Source organism: Euprymna scolopes, chromosome 32, assembly GCF_053919585.1.
Source record: "Euprymna scolopes isolate OS-2025 chromosome 32, ASM5391958v1, whole genome shotgun sequence".
Lineage (NCBI taxonomy): Eukaryota > Metazoa > Mollusca > Cephalopoda > Sepiida > Sepiolidae > Euprymna > Euprymna scolopes.
The window spans coordinates 21,426,488-21,445,906 of NC_136513.1; positions in this window are offsets into that span (position 1 = coordinate 21,426,488).

Here is a 19,419-nt window from a genome sequence, read left to right on the forward strand (position 1 = left end):
GTATATATATATATATATATATATATATATATATATATATATATATATATATATATATATATATATACTAAATACTAAGTTATCTTCCTTACATCATTAAGAAAATTTTTATTTTATTTCATTTGTCAAAAAATAACAGTTGTCTCCCTTGGATTTTAAATTTTATATTTAGTGTCGAATCAAAAAGATGTTTTAACTGTTCATTAGCCCCGTGTTTTTAAATTAAAAGAAACTCTAAATAATTATAACAACCATTCGGAGACAAGATACGGCAGCATGCCCAAAGATATAATGACTGAACTTAAAACAAGTTTTATAATCAAAATTAATAAGGTATTTAAATAAAGTTTCTTTTTTATTATTCTAAATTTTTTTCTTCTTTTTCTTCTTTTTTTTCTCCTAATTTTATTCCTAGTTTTCTATTTTCACTATCAATATAAAATTAATAACTCCTGTGTTCTTATGTTTTTAAATATTTGCAGGAATATCAGCCTTGCTTACTACAAAAATGCTAGTTTATCTTTGGTGTTTTAAACTTATTCCCCGCCTATTTTTGCTGATGAGGAGATTGTATTCGAAGAGAAAATCTTTGTTAATTATTGTCAATAATTATTGTCAATAATTATTGTCAATAATTTTTGACAATAATTATTGACAATAATTATTGCTAATTTAATAAAATGAATATCGTTTCCGAAACTATCGTACATTCAAGTGGATTTTGTTTGTCTTTCCTTTTGAAACTGATTCATAATTTATAATTATTAATCTTTTTACTCCATATTATATATATATATATATATATATATATATAGTTTTTTGATTATACAAACATTTTTGATTACATATTTGCATACATGTTTCGTTGGAATCCCAATTCAAGAAAAACACTTCATCAGACCAAAAAAGGATCGATATTTTCGGTCTGATGAAGTGGTCTCTTTGAATTGGGATTCAACTGAAATATGTTTTCACACATGTAACCAATAATGTTTGCATAATAAAAATAATTATATACCAACTCTGTCCTGCATTGAGCACTCTTTTATAACCAGGCGAGTTTAATAAGACTTACATCTAGGAAACCAATCGATACAATCATCACATGGATATATATATATATATATATATATATATATATATATATATATATATATATATTATCGACTTAAAAAATATTTGTGAATTTCCAAATCTTTATTGAATAAAATTCAAAATGAATAGAAAAGTCTATCGCATATGTAAAAGTTGACAGTTGCTTATTTAACTTCATTAAAAGCCATCAAAGTCAACTAAGAGCTGCTCAATATTCTGGCTTAATGGATCATTTAGCAAGGAATGAAGATGGTTATTCTGGTGTACCAGTTATTCTACCATCTACATTTACAGGAAGTCCTAGGAATCTACAACAGCTTTATCAAGATGCAATGGCAGTTTTCTGTGACCTATTCATTACTCACACATGTAATCCAAAATGTCCTGAAATATTAAATAACTTGGGGTCATCAGAACTTGCACAAAATCGATGTCAGCAATGTCACACAGTTTTTTAAATTCACAATCTGACTCCCAAGAATCTGCTGACTGACCACTATTCTCACTCCAAGCAGCTGATCGACGTCCCTGTCACCGCCTCAATCATCACCAGCACTTCCTGACAATATCAACAGCATCAGTTACGATCGTATTGACCTTCAATAAAAGTTTAAACTAAAGTTCTTTGTTTGTTCTACTTGCTTCCATACGTTCATTTTTATAAGGAATTTCTTACTGATGTGTTTTAAAAGATTTTAACTACCGTGGAATTTCCACGGGTCCTGCTAGTTATTATTATTATTACTAATTTTATTATTATTATTGTTATTATTATTACCGTTTTATCTGTTTATATACTCATATTTGATTACCGTATAAACGATTTAGTAACCGAAACATGTGTAACTAAGCAGATAAAACGGTAATAAAAACATATATATTTACTCTGCAATAATATTGAGCACGTTCAATCCTAATTACCATTTTTGCTATATATATATATGTATATATATATATATATATGTGTGTGTGTGTGTGTGTGTGTGTGTGTGTGTGTTCGTGTTCGTGTGTGTCATCTAATGAAAAACTTGTTGGATGACATCGTCCTTGCGACTATAAATCCCTGCTTGTGAGACATCGACCTGGGTTTTTGGTAGTTTGATGACTACACGCTTTGTTGAGAAGAAGTAGGTATATTTCACTATCGGATTTAACCGCGGTTTCCTTGATCTGTGTTAGCTAATAGACTTCATTGTGTAACGTTACACACGTTTACACACGTAGACCCAACACGTTGAAGTAGGGTACGTGGCAAGGAACATAGAACAAGTAATAACTTTATTAACCTTTTTTCTAACAACAACATTTATTTGCTCACTCTCCTGCCACGCATGACTTCACGTTACGACCGTGACTTCACCCACGTCTCTCATGTGATCTCTCTTTTTTATAGTCTTTCTCTTCTCTTTCCTTACTATGACGTAATTTCGCACACTGCTCGTTATTTCCATATAGCCGCCATACGCGAGACTGCCTTCTGTTCAGAGGTATGTGGCGCAGTGACTCAGGTAGCATAATACTCGCCTTGCATGCAAGTGATCCGTTTTTTTTAATTCAATTTTCACACTAAACAAGGCACAATGCCACTTTGAAGTAGAGGGCTAATATCGGGACATAAGTTGCAAGGACATTATGCACGGGATGAGCAGCAAGATGTTTGTTTACATGCCACTGGAACTTCTGCATGTCAGTACATTTGGGAAAGCAGAATCCCGAAAGAGATTTCCAAGTCTAGCAGTTCTGGGGAAGAAACTATTTGAGTAGAAGGCTTTCTTACACCTAGTTCAGGGGTGTGATCTAGCTGCTTGTCGGGTTTGTCGGAGGTATTTCCGTCGAGGGGGTACAAGTGATTGTAATTCATCACAGCATTCACCATTAAAGTACTTGTAGAATAGGTAGAGGGATGAACATTTCGTCGATGGGACAGAGGCTGAAGCTTAGATGCCAGTTCAGGGCCTATCAGGTTTGCGACTCCTTTTGAACCTTGTCAAGGAGCGAGAGACTAGTAGCAGATGCACCAGCCCAGCCGTGACAGTAATACTCCATACAGGGGCGAATGGTGGCCTTATAGAGATACAGGATACTTTCGGGTGTTAGTAGTTGTCTAGCACGGTAGAGAGAGCCCACCTTTCTTGCAGCGGCCCTGGCAATGCCTTCAATGTAATTGTTCCAACTCATGTTACGTGTGAACGTTAGGCCAAGGAGTTTGAAAGATGTACTCTCAGATAAAGAGTCGTTGGCTATTGCTATAGGTGGTAGAGAGGGTTTCTTGTAATTATTGAATGAAACTAGTTTAGCCTTGGCAGCATTGAACGCGACCAACCGCTTTTGTCCCCATTCCACCACAGATTGGAGGTCTTCCTCTTTTACCAAGAATTCTTCATGAGTTTTGGTTTCGGTTTCGATTATAGCTGATGGCACTTAAACTATCTATTTTTTTTATATCAGGCGACCTTCTTTTGAACCCTATTCAGGAGGGAGAGACTAGTAGCAAATGCACCAGCCCAAATGTGACAATAGTACTCCATACATAGGCGAATGGTGGCCTTACAGAAGTACCAGATGCTTTCGAACGTAAGTAGCTTTCTAGCACGGTAGAGAGAGCCCACCTTCTTCGCAGTGATCTTAGAAATACTCTCAATGTGTCTCTTCCAACTCATGTTCCCTGTGAACGTTAGGCCGAGGAGTTTAATAGAAGTACTTTCAAGTAATGTGTTTTTGGCCATTGCTATTATTTCCTTAGTGTATTGCTAAGATGCATCATAGTAGTGGTATATCTTTATCCTCAGTTGTCAGTTCAAGTTCATTTTTTTTATCTTCAGCTGTCAGTCCTAATGTTTCCATTGCAGATGAATCATCTTATCTGATATTTTGTACACTCTTAAGCATTGTATTATTCATGATTGAGGGACTCTGTCGTATGTATTTCTGTAGTCATCCATATCATATTTTATTCTCAGGACGTAGTTCACAATTATTAAAGGAATCCTAAATGTGTTCATTAAGTTGTTCTGTTTAGATTTTTCACGTGGTTGCTAATCAGATTATGGGTCTGTAGTTACTTGGAGTGGTTATCATTTTGGTTTCTATTTTTATCAGTGTGATTCAACCCTGAGATCTATCTTGACATGTCTGCTTCGTACATACATTAATGCAGGTGTTTGATTAGTATTTTATGAGACGTTATAGATTTTTTTGAACCAGTATAAATTGTAATTATTGAAGGAAACCTGTTAAACTCATAAGACTTAATAAACGCAATACTCAAGTCTAGAACTTCCGGTTTGCGGCTTTCATGACTTGTGTGAGCTGCGACGTTGTTTGAGTGTCATAAAAAAATTATATCTACCATTCAAAAATATTAATATTTGTTTTAGTTTGTTGGATGACATCGTCCTTATTAGTGTAAAATCCTACTGGTGATACACACATACATATATATGTAATAAATGAACTCACAATAAATAAACTAAAATAGTATATTTTCTTTATAAAGCAAACCTATCAAGATAGTAGACGCTCTACCTAGTTAAGAGGAGCAATTTCTAAATTAAATTTAGAAGATGAAGAATAAAAATTACATAGAACTTTATTAAATCATCAGGTCAATCTTATTTCCAATCTAAATATTATTAAGCAAGTTTCTATTTATATTTACATTTTGTACAGGGTGAAATGACAAAAGTGTCACCCTAAAGAAATAAACACTACATTTTTAGTGAAAAAATCAATTCAGCTAACTTGATTATGTAACAGTCTATTCAATGTAACCGCCTTCAGTCTCAATTATTCCCTCGATATTTGTCCGGAACTATGAACATGACTTTTCCACAAGTGCCAGCAGGAGCTCGGCGAATACTCGGCGGATGGCGGCGATCAGATTGGTTATGGTGTTGTGGGTGATCATGTTAGTGATGTGTTCAACGTATGACTAAATTAAGTAGTCCAACGGGTTCAGGTCGCGGGAAGAGGGGACAGTGCGAGCAGGGTACAAAGTCGTAGCACTCCTTCTGAAGCCAAGCCTTGGTCCCTCTGGACTTGTGGGTCGCCGCCGAATCCTGCTGCCACACTCAGGTTCTGCCAGCTGCCACCTAATTGCACTAGGGGATCATACAACTCTTCAGCACATCCAGGTACACTTTGGCATTGACTTTCAAGCCGACTTCGAAGACGTGAGATGGCATGATGTGGCCTTCGCTTGAAACCACACGAAAGACCATAACCGTAGCTGGAAACTTTGTTTTCATAAGTCTGGACACATTTTGAGGGTCCTGACAATGGTCGTGTTGTCATAACTTGGATTTGTGGAGAACATGAGATGTACAGCGGCGCATCTCCGATCTCGGTCGTTGAACATTATGTCACTTTCAGGCATGTTAGAAGGCTCTTATCGTTCTTGGGATTTGTACATAACAAATAGATGATCTGCAACAAAAAGGAAAACCGGTTTTCATAAAACAGAAATGGAATCATATCGTCTTTTCTATGGCGACAATTTTATCGTTCTACCACGTATAATTCTGACCATTCTTCTCTTCATTGCTTTGCCCTGCTTTTCATTTTCATTGTTTTTCTCTGTGTGTCGTTTCGTGTATCGTTGCCTCGTTTAGTGTTTGTCGATCAGCTGTTCAAGCCACGTGAATAAAACCCATGCATGGAATAGTGGAGACTTATTGGCGATTTTAAAGGTTTTTTTTAGGGAGAGGAGATCGTTCACGAGGGGAGAGACCAAATTTAGTCCTTATAAAACAAACGCTAAAATTTATTTCTTGTTTGATTAATTTTCTTACTTGGACTTAATAAATGGTCAAGATAATTTCTTTCAGATTACTAGATCGTTGCTGCTCGACACTATGTTCCAATCCTCGAGCATGTGATCATTTCTTTTGTAACCATTAACTCCTACTTCTAACACGTTTTATCTAGAGAGCTAAGCACAGAATCCCCGTATCACTTATATCAGGTGCATTGGGTCCATCTCTATTCGCCGACGTGTAGTCACTGTTACACTTTCAATTTTTCTAATTAATTGGCGCAATCTTTACCTACTGACCTAGGGTCCTAATATATAATACCATCACATATATTAAAAATAACAACAAAAAAGCAAAACAAAAAAATCAATAGATTAATATTTAAAAGGTAATAAATTATTAAACAATACTTCGTTTGTCTGCATGGGTTTAAAAATAAGTTAAGACAACTTATCTCCCTTATTTTGTCACCTCAAAGTAAAAAGTAAGGCGCACGGCCGCGTGCGTTTTTTTTTTGTCATACTCAAGGTTTGATGATATTAACAAGTATAGTACTCATGATTATCAACTTACACGTTCAGTCGGCCATTAAAATAGCCCGTCTAATCTGTTATCAGCAGTGAGAGAGAGAGAGAGAGAGAGAGAGAAAGAGAGAGAGAGAGAGAGAGGGGAAAAGAAAGAAAGGGCAAAGATAATCACTCCAGGAAAAAAGTGTGTGCATATGCGTGTGTGTGTGAGAGAGAGAAAGCGAGAGAGAGAGAGAGAGAGAGAGAGAGAGAGAGAGGGAGAGAGAGAGAGATAACGAATGAACATGACTCCGTAATTAGAAATCGCGCATGCGTGAAACTTAACGCGTGCGAATGAACAGGTGTTGATCAGTAGATAAAATGGAGTCACTTCCGTTTTCTTTCTTTTTTTCAATTCGACACGCCATGTTACACATTTCTTTTCATTTTACGACTCTTCTGTTTCGCGTTATTTCATTAGTAACAGGCGACTGGAAACTTTGCGCCTCTTAATTAATTTATGGTTCGTATTAACGCGAAAATTGTCCCTGCATGTAAGTTAAAATAGTTTCTTTTTTATTTCTTCTCGATTGCATAATTGCAGTGTAATGTGCATAGCGTTATAGATGGTTAATTATTGTCAATTGTTATTGCTAAAATTTTTGAAGATTTCTGCTTTGGAATATGGCGATATGGCGTAATCTTGGAAGATCAGAAATTTTACTAGCAAGATGGATTTTTCTTACAAAATGGTGGAAAATATTACAAATGAATTCATGTTTGTCTATCTCCGTCTATCTCTTTCTTTCTTTCCACCTTTCCATCGTGCCTCTCTTTACACACGCATATATCATTTTTTATATACACATTAACATTTAATTTCATACCAACAGACAGTAATCCTTCAAGTTTTCGCAATCATCAGTGAAAATTACTGCTAATCAAAGGATTTTTATTGAAGGAAAGTAAGGCATACATGGTAAACAGTCATGAGTATATATATATATATATATATGTATATATATATATGTATATATATATGTGTATATATATGCATATGTATATGTATATATATATATATATATATATATATATATATATAAGAACAAAGAATTAATAAAACATGTTAAAACACTTTAAGAAGCGCTAAAAACATATTTAATTTTCAAAAAAAGGAGACACAAATTAAGTGGATTGTACTTAATCCGCGGAGTTTCGAACGAAATACTTTTCTTCTCATAAGAGGGTAGGAATTAACAAAATGCGGAATAGGATTTTGCTTATAAAGTATTTAATGAAACTACCAGTAAGCCATAGAGCTTACTTGGTAAGTTAAAAATAGTGAAGCAGAGGGAATGGGGGGAGGGGAGAAATATAATTTCACGTGAATGGATGGTTGAGTGAAGATTAGAATATCCAATAACGGTGAAATCCAAGAAAAGTTGGTAAAGTCCGGTATCCAGAAATAAAAATCCAAACGACTCGCGTTACTGGAAGATATTTCGATGTCATCCAAAATACAGAATTCCGTGAAATAATTCATAAATAGGTACAAGGATAAAAGAGTGAGTTAAAGATAAATATTGCCTAGACTGAAGAAATCGACAGGATTAAAGAGACTTCCGGCGAGGCCGATATATACTTGGTCTTATTATATGCTCTATCTCCTGTAGTTAATAAAACCATGTTAAAAAACACTTTGAAAAAGAGTTAAGAACATATGTACTTTTAAAAAGAGTTAAAAACATATTTAATTTTAAAAAATGAAGTGGATGGTCCTTAATCCGCGGAGTTTGGAAGAATACTTTCCTTCTCATCCAAGGGTAGGATTTAGCAAAATGCAGGATCGGGTTTTGCTTGCAAAAGTATTTAATGAAACTACAAGTAAGTCATAGATCTTACTTGGTAACAAATAGTGAAGCAGAGGGAATAGGGTGATGAAAAAGGTGATTTCACGTGAATGGGTAGTCTCGTGAAGGGTAAAATATCTAATAACGGTAAAATCCAAAAAAGTTGATTAAATTTCAATTTCCACAAGTAAAATTCAAGGGAATCGCGTTATTGGAAGATGGTCCAAAATAATCCAAAAGGCAGAAATCCGCAAGGAAAAAGGGAAGGAGTTCAAATAATATTATTAAAAAAAGATAAGATGTGCGTAGAAAAAGAAATGGAAGAATTTAAAACACGGCTGTCAAGGCTGGGCTGATTTAAGAAAAAAAAACTCTATATAAGCTCTATTACTTATTTGGTTTTATCGAGCTTTTATATCTGGTTGAGATTACTTCATAAATATTAACTCTTCAATAATTATAATATACTTTAGTCTTGCCATCTTGGATTATTTGGGTAAACTTAACTATAATTATATATATATATATATATATATATATATATATATATATATATATATATATATATTAGCATACAATTATTTGTTAAATGCACTTGTGATGTATTAACATTTATCAAAATCGCCTGTTCTTTCTTCCATCTTTCGATTATCGATACTTATTGAAAAAATATATAAGAACACTGCAAGGCATATGTTAAATTTCATGAAAATTGGCCCAGCCGTTTTCGAGTCCATAGTGAACGAACTAACACACACACAGACACACACGCAGACACATGTTGCATAAGGGGGGTCTCATTAAAAGAGTCTTAGAGTCTTATTAGAGTTTGTCTTGCGAGAGATGCTTGTCTTGAGAGAGAGATGCTTACTGTTCATGTTATAATTCTTATATATTAAAATGTTCATTTCTTTGCTTGTGTAGATTAGAAGGAGAAGAAGAAAGCTCTTAGAGTGAAGGGATATAGTGTTCAGACAGTTCGGACATTGTGTAGACATGATGATGTTGAGACGTGTATGTAAAGACATATATTAACACAAATACATAATACAATTTGACTTTACCTTTCTGTAGGAATCATAAAACACAAGACGAGCTTTACAAAAACATAATGGTTTATTCTTCACACTGCGCCACGGGTCCTTGCAGACAATTCTGGTACTAATTTTACGAGCCTTAAACCTATTTTTATTTCTAATGGTAAATATCACTATTTATTTCTTATTATTACTATATATTAATGTCTGTCTATCTATCTATCTATCTATCTATCTATCATAATTGTAGATGGTCTGCCTTTTACTCCCAGATATGATCAGTTATACTTGACTTTTCAGCGTATCTGCTTTTCGGTGTTCCTCTAACCGTACTTTCATTGAACGACATGTTTCACCTTTGTATAGTTTTCCACATTTACATGGTATTTCATATACACAGTTTTTTGTCATGATTTTTTCTGTAGGGGGATTGACTCTCACAAACTGTTCCGGAGAGTGGAATCACTCCTGAATACTGCCCTGGTGTCAAATAGATTACATATTCGTTGAAGTTTTTTCGACAAGCCCTTCATATATGGTATACAAATTGTGGTGAGTTTCTGAGTGATGTCCGTTGAGTCTGGTCCAGATTTTCTGGAGCTGATGTCATGCTCTCTGGATAGTTGTTTCGATTGAATGTTTCTCTTAAACTGTCCATCGCCTTTGATATGCATTGCTGTTACTACATATTACTTTTTCCCCGGTGTTGTAGGCAACGGACGATTCTTTTCTTTACATTATATAGATGGTAGAAGTTGAAGTTTAGGTACTGTCCATTGAAAATTGGCTTTCAGGATACAAATGACATAAACCCCTGACCAGTGCTGGTTATCAGCACATCTAGAAATGATAATTTATTGTTATGTTCTTTTTCCATTGTGAGCTTTATAATTGGACGAGTCGAGTTCACATGGTCTAGTAATGTTTGAACATCTTCGTGATGGGGGCTAGAGTATGAATGTGTCATCTACATATCGCAATCACATTGTTGGCTTTAGTGGTGTTGATTCTCATGCCATTTCCTCAAAGAATTCCATGTATGCATTGGCCAGTACCTGGGACAATGGTGATCCTATCGCCAGACGTCTTCCTGTCGATATATATCAGTTCCTATCACAAAGTATGTAGTTTTTTTGCACAGAAGGTCAACATCTCCATTATATTATCAGTTGGGGTGTAAGTTCGTTCCTTTAGTGAGGCATCCGATGTCAGCTTATCCTGAAACTATGTCAGAATCTCATCGGTGGGTACTTTCGTGAACAGACTCACTACATCTAAACTCACCATCTGGTTGGAATGAATGGGAGCATGTTTTAGTATTTCCACGAAGTGAGCTGAGTTCTTGACGTATGATGGAGATTTGCCGATGATTGGAGTGATTATATTTACCAGGAACCGGCTCAATATATGGCATGCTGAATCTCGGCCAATGACAATGGGTTTTGATGGAATACCGTCCTTGTGAATCTTAAGGAGGTCGTATAGGTGTGGTAGCTTGCTGTAATGTACTAGTTGTCTGTATTTTGCAGGTGGTATAAGGTCCTTATTCTTACTCAGGATGTTTTTTTCCGTTTTGAAGATCAGATTCTTTTTTACTTTACAGTAGCCACCAGATTCTATAAAATCTGTCAATTTCTTGGAATATTCTGCTCTATCCATTACCACTGTACCAGTGTCTTTGTCAGCTGGTAGTGTTATGATATTACTGTCAATACTTCTTTCTTTGAGAGGGTCGGTTTTGAAGGCTTTGAATTGTCGAGTGCTTGTCTCACTTTCCACCTTAGTTTATCTCTTTATGCTTTGGGTATATTCAAGGCTGTCTCCTCTATTAAAGCTGTCGTATCTAAGTATGGAATTCACTTGATTGTGGCGATGTTTTTTTAGCACTGATTGCTCAGTTTACTGACGTTTACTCTGGTTGGCAATGGCTCTTCTGGTGAATGATGGACCTTGACTCTTACGTCCTTAACTTTTCGATTTTTGAATTTCTTTGTTTGGCGAGATTTAACCTCCTTAAATTCATTCTTATACGATATACCCAGTTATTCTTGGATAGAAAAAAATATAGAAATAGAGAAACGGTGGAGAGTAAAACGACTGAAAGAGGCAGCACATGAGGAATAACCAACTACTAAGTAGACCTAGTATAGAATTAAATATGATATGGGAACCAGTAATCATGAACAAAAGATAATATATACAAGTAATAAGTAAAAACATAATACACGCACACACACACACACACACACACACACACACACACACACACACACACACACACATATATATATATAATTAGATTTTTTTTGGAAAAAGAGATCCAGCAGAGTGCTCAATTAGAAGGAACATCCGAAAATAAGAGCGCACCATTCATATTTTGGTCACAGGATGTTTTAGAGTGGATAAATCATTGGTGCCGTCAGTTTCAAACCTGATAATTATGGACCGTTTTAGATACCCATATCAAGCAATTTTCAGCCAATAATCATCGCTTTTATAACCGGAAGTGGAAGCATATATATATATATATATATATATATATATATATATATATATATATATACATTACGAGTTCACGTTTAACTCTCGTTTTGTAAACAAAAAAAAAACAACTTATTTATCAGATGTGGTGATTTTATTAAATTTAAAATTAAATTTTAAATCTAAATACAATTAAAAAAATTATAAGTACCTTTAATATACAAAACCAAAATGAATTAAAAATTTTATTTTCTAAATTTAAAACTTAAAATTTATCTCCATATCAATTAAAATTTAAAATTCCATTTAATTTGATATGGGTATCTAAAACTGTCCCTAATTATCGGGTTTGAAACCGACGGTACCAATGACTTATCCAATCTAAGAGAGAGAGAGAGAGAGAGAGAGAGAGAGAGAGAGAGAGAGAGAGAGAGAGAGAGAGAGATACGTTAATATATATTAACAAATTAGTAATAAATAGTGATATCTACTACAAAAAATAAAAATAGGTTTAAGGCTCCTAAAATTCGTACTAGACTGGTCCGGTTAGAGTACTTGAAAAAAATCAATTGTAAAAAGTTATATTCTCCTGAAGGTTGACGGTTCAATCCTCAGTGTGGGCGACCGATTAATACACTTGCGAATTATGGCTAAGAGAAAAAGAGCACGTTACTCCCGTGCATTAAATAAAAGGGTTCCACTACACAATGCTGTCCAAATTCCCGAGTTCGACAGAAACATTCCCGAGTTCGACAAATATGTATATCTGAATTTTCAAACTAAAATCTGCAAGAACATGTCAACCTTATATATATATATATATATATATATATATATATATATATATATATATATATATATATATATATATATGTGTGTGTGTGTGTGTGTGTGTGTGTACATGTATATAATATGAAAATATTTGTTTTTTGAGGAAAATTTTCAGAATAAATGTACGGATTTGTCTTTTGCGATAACATTTGTAGTAAGTATACAATATGTAAGTTTAAAATAAAAAGTCAAGTATCATGATTGAGTTGTGCTTTAAACAGAAACATTCATTTCGAACGCGCACCAGTGTACTTTACCTATTGGGCATTTAGGCTTGTGTAGTAATAAAACTTCTTAAATGCACTTGTGATGTTAGGCTACATAAGTTGTTAACATTATACGGCATAATCGCGTTGATACAACGGTTCTCGTAAGATCACCAAAACTAAGCAACGTTGAACCATGGTTAGTACCAGATGGGTGACCCTTTGGGAATTTTAGGCGCTGTATGTGCTCTCCGCTTATCTCGGCATTTGTTTCCAGTTGTCCTGTACATACACTTCACGGATATTTAACAATGTGGAGAGGTGTGGTTTGAGATTGCGCATCTTTACCACAAAAATTTCACGCACAGGCTCCTCTTCGTGAGTATCCATAGTCTGTCAAAGACTGAAGGAGCCTGTTTATATCTAAGTAGTGTTAATACTTACTAAACTAATCAATGAAATGTTTATAATAATAATAATAATAATAATAATAATAATAATAATAATAATAATAATAATAATAATACCTTAAAAGTACGTAGGAACGTTATAAGTTCGTGAAGAAAAATCGAAAGGGATTTTTATAGGATGCAATCATCTTCTCTAATGATAAAAATATTGCTTGTAAAATATTTACCAGTTTCACGTGTTCTTTTTTTAATATCATAGCAAACTTGACAAGCTTCATCTATGCGTTTACTCTTTCGTCGGTACAAACAGAAAAGCAATGGCGACAGGCGACGCCATGATTTTAGACACACTATCATTTGACATATTGCACAATCTGTTGCCAATGACATATTGAAGACAGCGATTTTTATTGATATTATTATCTTTTTTTTTTTCGAAGCGGGTAAAATTGCGGTGGCTGTAGCTGAGGTAAAAGTGGATTGTCAGGAAAAGTAAAAGGTAGGTAGGGGAGGAGGTAATGTGCGTGTTTTTCCGAGGTAACGGTGCGCGAGATGGCGTCGCTGCTAATGCAGTTATCGAGTTCGGAATGGCCGAGAAGGTATCGGACCGGCAATGGATCGGACGTCACGAACGTTTCAAGAATGTCACCATGAATCGTTGATGACAGCCGGAGTAGCCCTCAACGGAAGACAGGTCTCGACGCCTCAAAGATATAAGCTAGTCCTATCTTAAGCTACCATTCTGACATCTTTGTTTTTTCTTCTGCTTTTAACATCCTTTTGTCACCTGAAGAAGACCATACTCTCAATCCATAACACACACACACACACACACACACACGCACACACGCACACACACACATATATATACTTTTTATTTGTTTTTACATAAGCAGTAATATGTTGCTACACAGTCATGAACATGTTCCGGTCGACTAGTTTTTAGTAACTAGGCGGCTCTTCAGACGATACAGCTTGTACGAAAGCAAAGTTTGCAATGAAAATATCAGGTCTTCCACGTTACAGTGAGTTAATATTTGGAGGTTCAATCAAATGTTAAAAATAGGAATAAAGATTAGGATTTTGCTGTACGTAAAAAACAAAAAACTAAATAGGGTGTTGATTAGGGCCTGTGTTGAGATATAGGAAGAAAGAGGAAAGGATATGGGTTAAAAAGCCGAGACAGAGATAAGGAAAGACTGGAAAGTACAGTATATGTATGCGTGTGTGATAGCCTCCCCAAATCTTAAACATACTAGTGTATATAGGGTCAATGAGTAGGGGAGTGTGAATTTGACAAACTTTTAGGAATATCTATGCGAAAAGGAGTTTAGATTTAACTGGAATTACTCCTTATAAAAATGCTTTTTATATGACTCGAATTTGCCGTGGTCAGAAGTATACAGCTTATGTTACCCTATTGCCCTTTCCTCTGTGCTGCTATCATCCCTCTATACATTTTTGAGAGATAATGAAGAAAAGAAGGAAAGAAGGAAAGAAAGAGAAAAAAGGGATTTAAAACATTTTCCCCTTCTTACCCGTCCTCCATCCCCGCCTACTCTACCCACATTCAATTCCATCTCACATCACAGCCTTTTTTTTATTTACTACTGTTTTTTTTTTTACTTATTACGTGTAAGCTGTATCGTCTAAAGAGGTCTCTAGCTACTGGAAACTAGTTGATCGAAACATGCTCATGAGTGTACCGACATATTACTGCGTATGTAAAAACAAATAAAAATATATCTTGCCCTGTTTCGGTATTGAGCAGTTTTATATTAACGTCGCATTCAGACGGCCGGCTGTTTTGCTGTATCACAGGTCTTCAGTGCAGCTAGACTAGCACCGTACAACAATCTAGTTGATAGGTGACAGCTTTACCCTTTGACCCATCATCAAATATCGATTTATATAAACATTTGTGACAGATACTTTTAAATTTCTTCATTTTTTAATTTATAAAAGGCTTCAGGCGAAACTATTCAAGACGGTGATATGCACCCCCAAAATAGGCTTTATAATGAAGATTTTTCACTGTATCACAGCTCTTCAGTGCGGCTAGAATATATATATATATATATATATATATATATATATACATATATATATGTATATATATATATATATATATATATATATATATATATATACATATAAGCTACAATCAACATCCAAATGAATGCTTTGACGATAATTACGATTTTCAAAAGGCGAACAATTAAAAGATACATCTACCTTACTCAAAAATTGATAGGTTTATTAATGGTGTCTTTTACATATAAAAAAAAACACCCAATACTTTTGCTGATGAGGAGACTTTGTTTAAAAAAGACTATATGTCCAAATTATTGTCCGTGGCTTAATGTCTATCACAATAAAAACATAGTTTCCGAAACGATCGTACAAATTATTGACTTTGTTGTTGTTCCTTCTTATGAAACAGATTTTTAATTTTTAATTTTAATTTTAATTTTAAATTATCAATCACATTACTATCTTTCTCTCTCTCTCTCTCTCTCTCTCTCTATATATATATATATATATATATATATATATATATATATATATATATATGAGAACAATAGGAATGGTAAATGAGTCCACAAAGACTAGGCTTCGAAATGCATGAAGAGTCCATTCTATCCCTCAACTAATTCTTTGTATTCCTTTATTGAATAAATGAACCAATCTAAAATTTACCAATATAAAGTCTTTGTGAATTCAGTTACCATTCCTATTGTTCTCCTATATAAGCTCCAATGATACTAGTCGAGCTTTATATTGCCCCGATAAGTCTCCTCTCATATTGTCTGCCCATCCAACTCGTAATAAGCCACAACGTGACTGTGATATATATATATATATATATATATATATATATATATATTTAGTCATCCAGATACAGTACTGTTTCGCTGTTTCACAGCTCATCAGTGCGGCTAAACAGCCAACTTCCTCAAGCCAGGATTGAAATCAGACAGTCTGTATATATATATATATATATATATTTATATATATATATATATATATATATATATATATATATATATATGAAGTAAGTTATAAAATATATATGGCGATTAAGCTACACAGAATATTCCGTGTTCCATCCACGCTAGGATATATATATATATATATATATATATATATATATATATATATATATATATATGTTTATATGTTTATATATATATGTTTATATATATGTTTATATATATATATGTTTATATATATATATATATATATATATATATAAGTAAAAACATAATTTTTACAAAACAATATGCCTGAGGATGAGGGAAGTATTCATTGATCTATTTCGTTGCTAATGTATACCACGCTAGACGCCGCATCCCCACTACGTTACCTAGCATTTTCTCTACTCTTCTGATGAGAAGCATTCGGCTTCAAAATGCCTTCGCATAAAGAGTCATTTCTATCCCTCAACTAATTGTGCATATTCTCTTATTGAATAAATGAACCAATCGATATTTACCAATATATAGTTTTTGTGACTTCATTTCTCATTCCTATTGTTCTCCTATATAAACTCCAACAATACTCGCTGAGCTTTATATAGTCCCGATAAGTCTCCTCTTATAGTATTGAGCTCACTATTTTCTACTAACGCACTAAAAGTTTACAATACACATTTGAAACTATCAGTTTTTGTATTTACATCTTCCAATGGTTATGAAACGTTTTATAAACATAGAAAATGTATTGAAACTAAGATAGGAACAGTGGTGAAAAATAAAAAAATAACAATTTAACACAAAGCGAAGAGAAAACTCAATAATTAGCAACGCAAAAGTTTACAACACATATCAAATTCATTAGATTTCTCAATAATCTCATAACGGTTTATCATGGTAAAATGCTTAGAAGCTTCTAGAATGTTCAGGAATCCCAGATCATATATAATCAGCTCATAAGGTTGGTACGGTGGAGCAATATCTCAACGAATATTGTACCTCGGGGAGCGAGATATTACTGATATCTGCAATTACTAGTATCCTCTTTATCTTTCTCTATATCCTTGTATCTTTCCTGAATACACTTTTAAACCACCTACTACGTGTTTTCCCGTGTCGTTCTTGTGGGTCCATCCCCACAATAAATACACATCGAATTAAGCAATTAGTAAAAGCATTGCGTCATTCTTGATCTAATAATCGTATTGTAAGCAACCACATCATGGGAAAGATTAAACAATTTGGTTCAAAAGCTCAGAAAACGAATTGTAAGTTTTCATCAAAGTGGATTGGGATATAGAAAAATATCTAAACAGTTGATGGTTCCATTAAATTCTGTTGAAACAATAATTCGGCAGTGAAAGTTTCACAAATCAACCCTTCCTTTGGCCAGATTAGGTCGTCCTCGAAAACTAACCAAACGTACTGAAAGGTTATTAATAAGAAAGATTATGAATTCGCAATGAAATTAAAGTTAGCAAGGACATAATCAGTAGAACTCTTAACACCTTAAAGGCATCTTCTCTAGATCAACAAGGAAAAAATCCTCTTTTAAGCCAAAGCATGTTCATGCTAGGCTTGATTTTGCAAATGAGTATGCAAGCAAGAGTTTTGGCATAATGTGCTTTGGTCAGATGAAATCAAAATGGACTTTTTTTGCATTCCAAAAACACCGAAAGTTTGGAGAAAAAAAGGTACTGAATACCAGTCAAAAAACACCATTCCAACAGTAAAATTTGGAGAGAATCCATTATGATCTGGGGTTGTTTTAGTGCAGGAGGTGTAAGAAAAGTGAAAATAATAAAAAGAAAAATGAATGGAGCACTTTATAGGAGTATATTAAAGAAAAACCTTTAAGAAAGTGTGAAGTTGCTCAAATTGAAATCAGATTGGATCCTTGAACATGATAACGATCCAAAACATACTGCGAAACTCACACGAAGTTGATTTAATTCAAATAAAGTGAATGTTTTAAAGTGGCCTAGTCAATCTCCCGATTTCAACCCTGTAGAGAATTTATGGTGAGAATTGAAATTACGGGTTCATAGAGGAGAACCTTCAAATCTGCGAGAATTTGAGAGAATTTGTGTGGAAGAATGAAATAAAATAACACAAGGCACATGCAAGAAGTTCGTAGGAGATTACTCAAAACATCTGCATGCTGTAATCAACAATAATGGTTTTGCTAGAAAATACTAGATATTATTTTGTAAATGTGTTGTAAACTTTTGCGTTGTTAATTGTTTTCTTTTCGCGTTGTATTAAATTATTTTTTTTTTATTTTTCCCACTGTTATTATCCTAGTTTCGATGCATTACCTTTAATGCATCTAAAACCAAACTCCTATCTTTACATCATCAACGCTCTGATCCCCATCTGGCATCAATTGAAATGGATGGCTCTCGTCTAGGAGAAGCCCCACGTTTTGACAAGCTTCTGGGTTTGTCCTTTACTCCTGATCTGAAATGGAACACGTACATCAAATCTGTTGCCAAGGTCGCTGGAAAGATGGTGGGATCCTTCCACCGCTCCAGAAGATATCTCACTACTGATGCAATTCTCTATCTATATAAAAGCTAAGTACGTCCAAGGATGGAATACTGCTGCCATATCTCGGCAGGAGCTGCTAAAAGCAGCCTATCCTGCTTTGACAGAGCACAAAATAGACTTCGTGGCTTAGTGGGGGATGCCCTTTTCTCTTCTCTGCAACCTCTCTCCCATAGAAGAGACGTTGCGAGCCTATCCTTGTTTTATCGTTATTTCCATGGCAGGTGCTCGTCTGAACTCCAATCTCTGGCCCCCCCTCGCCAATCTTTCACGAAAAACACCCGTCTAGCTGAATCCACTGTCAAAAATTTTCCCCACTCTTTATATGTGCCTAAATCAAAACGTAGATTCCATGAACAAAGCTTCTTTCTTAGAACTGCACGCCTGTGGAACTCTGTTCCGTCTGACTGCTTCCCACCTGACTACAACTTGGATGTCTTCAAGTCCAACGTAAACAAATTCCTAATGGACCGCCCCCTTAAGTAAACACTTCATTAAATCTCCACACTAACGTACTGTACTTGCAATAACCCTTATCCCTGAGTAGCTTCCGGGCCTTAATAAGTGGTGACCACTGTGTAAAAAAAAAATTTCTATGTTTATAAAATATTTCATTATCATTTGGAAGCTATAAATAAAAAAAAGGCAGTTTCAAATGTGTAAACTTTTACGGGGCACTGTATTAGTCCTCGCGCAAAAGAGCAGGACACAAAATGTTTTAAATAAT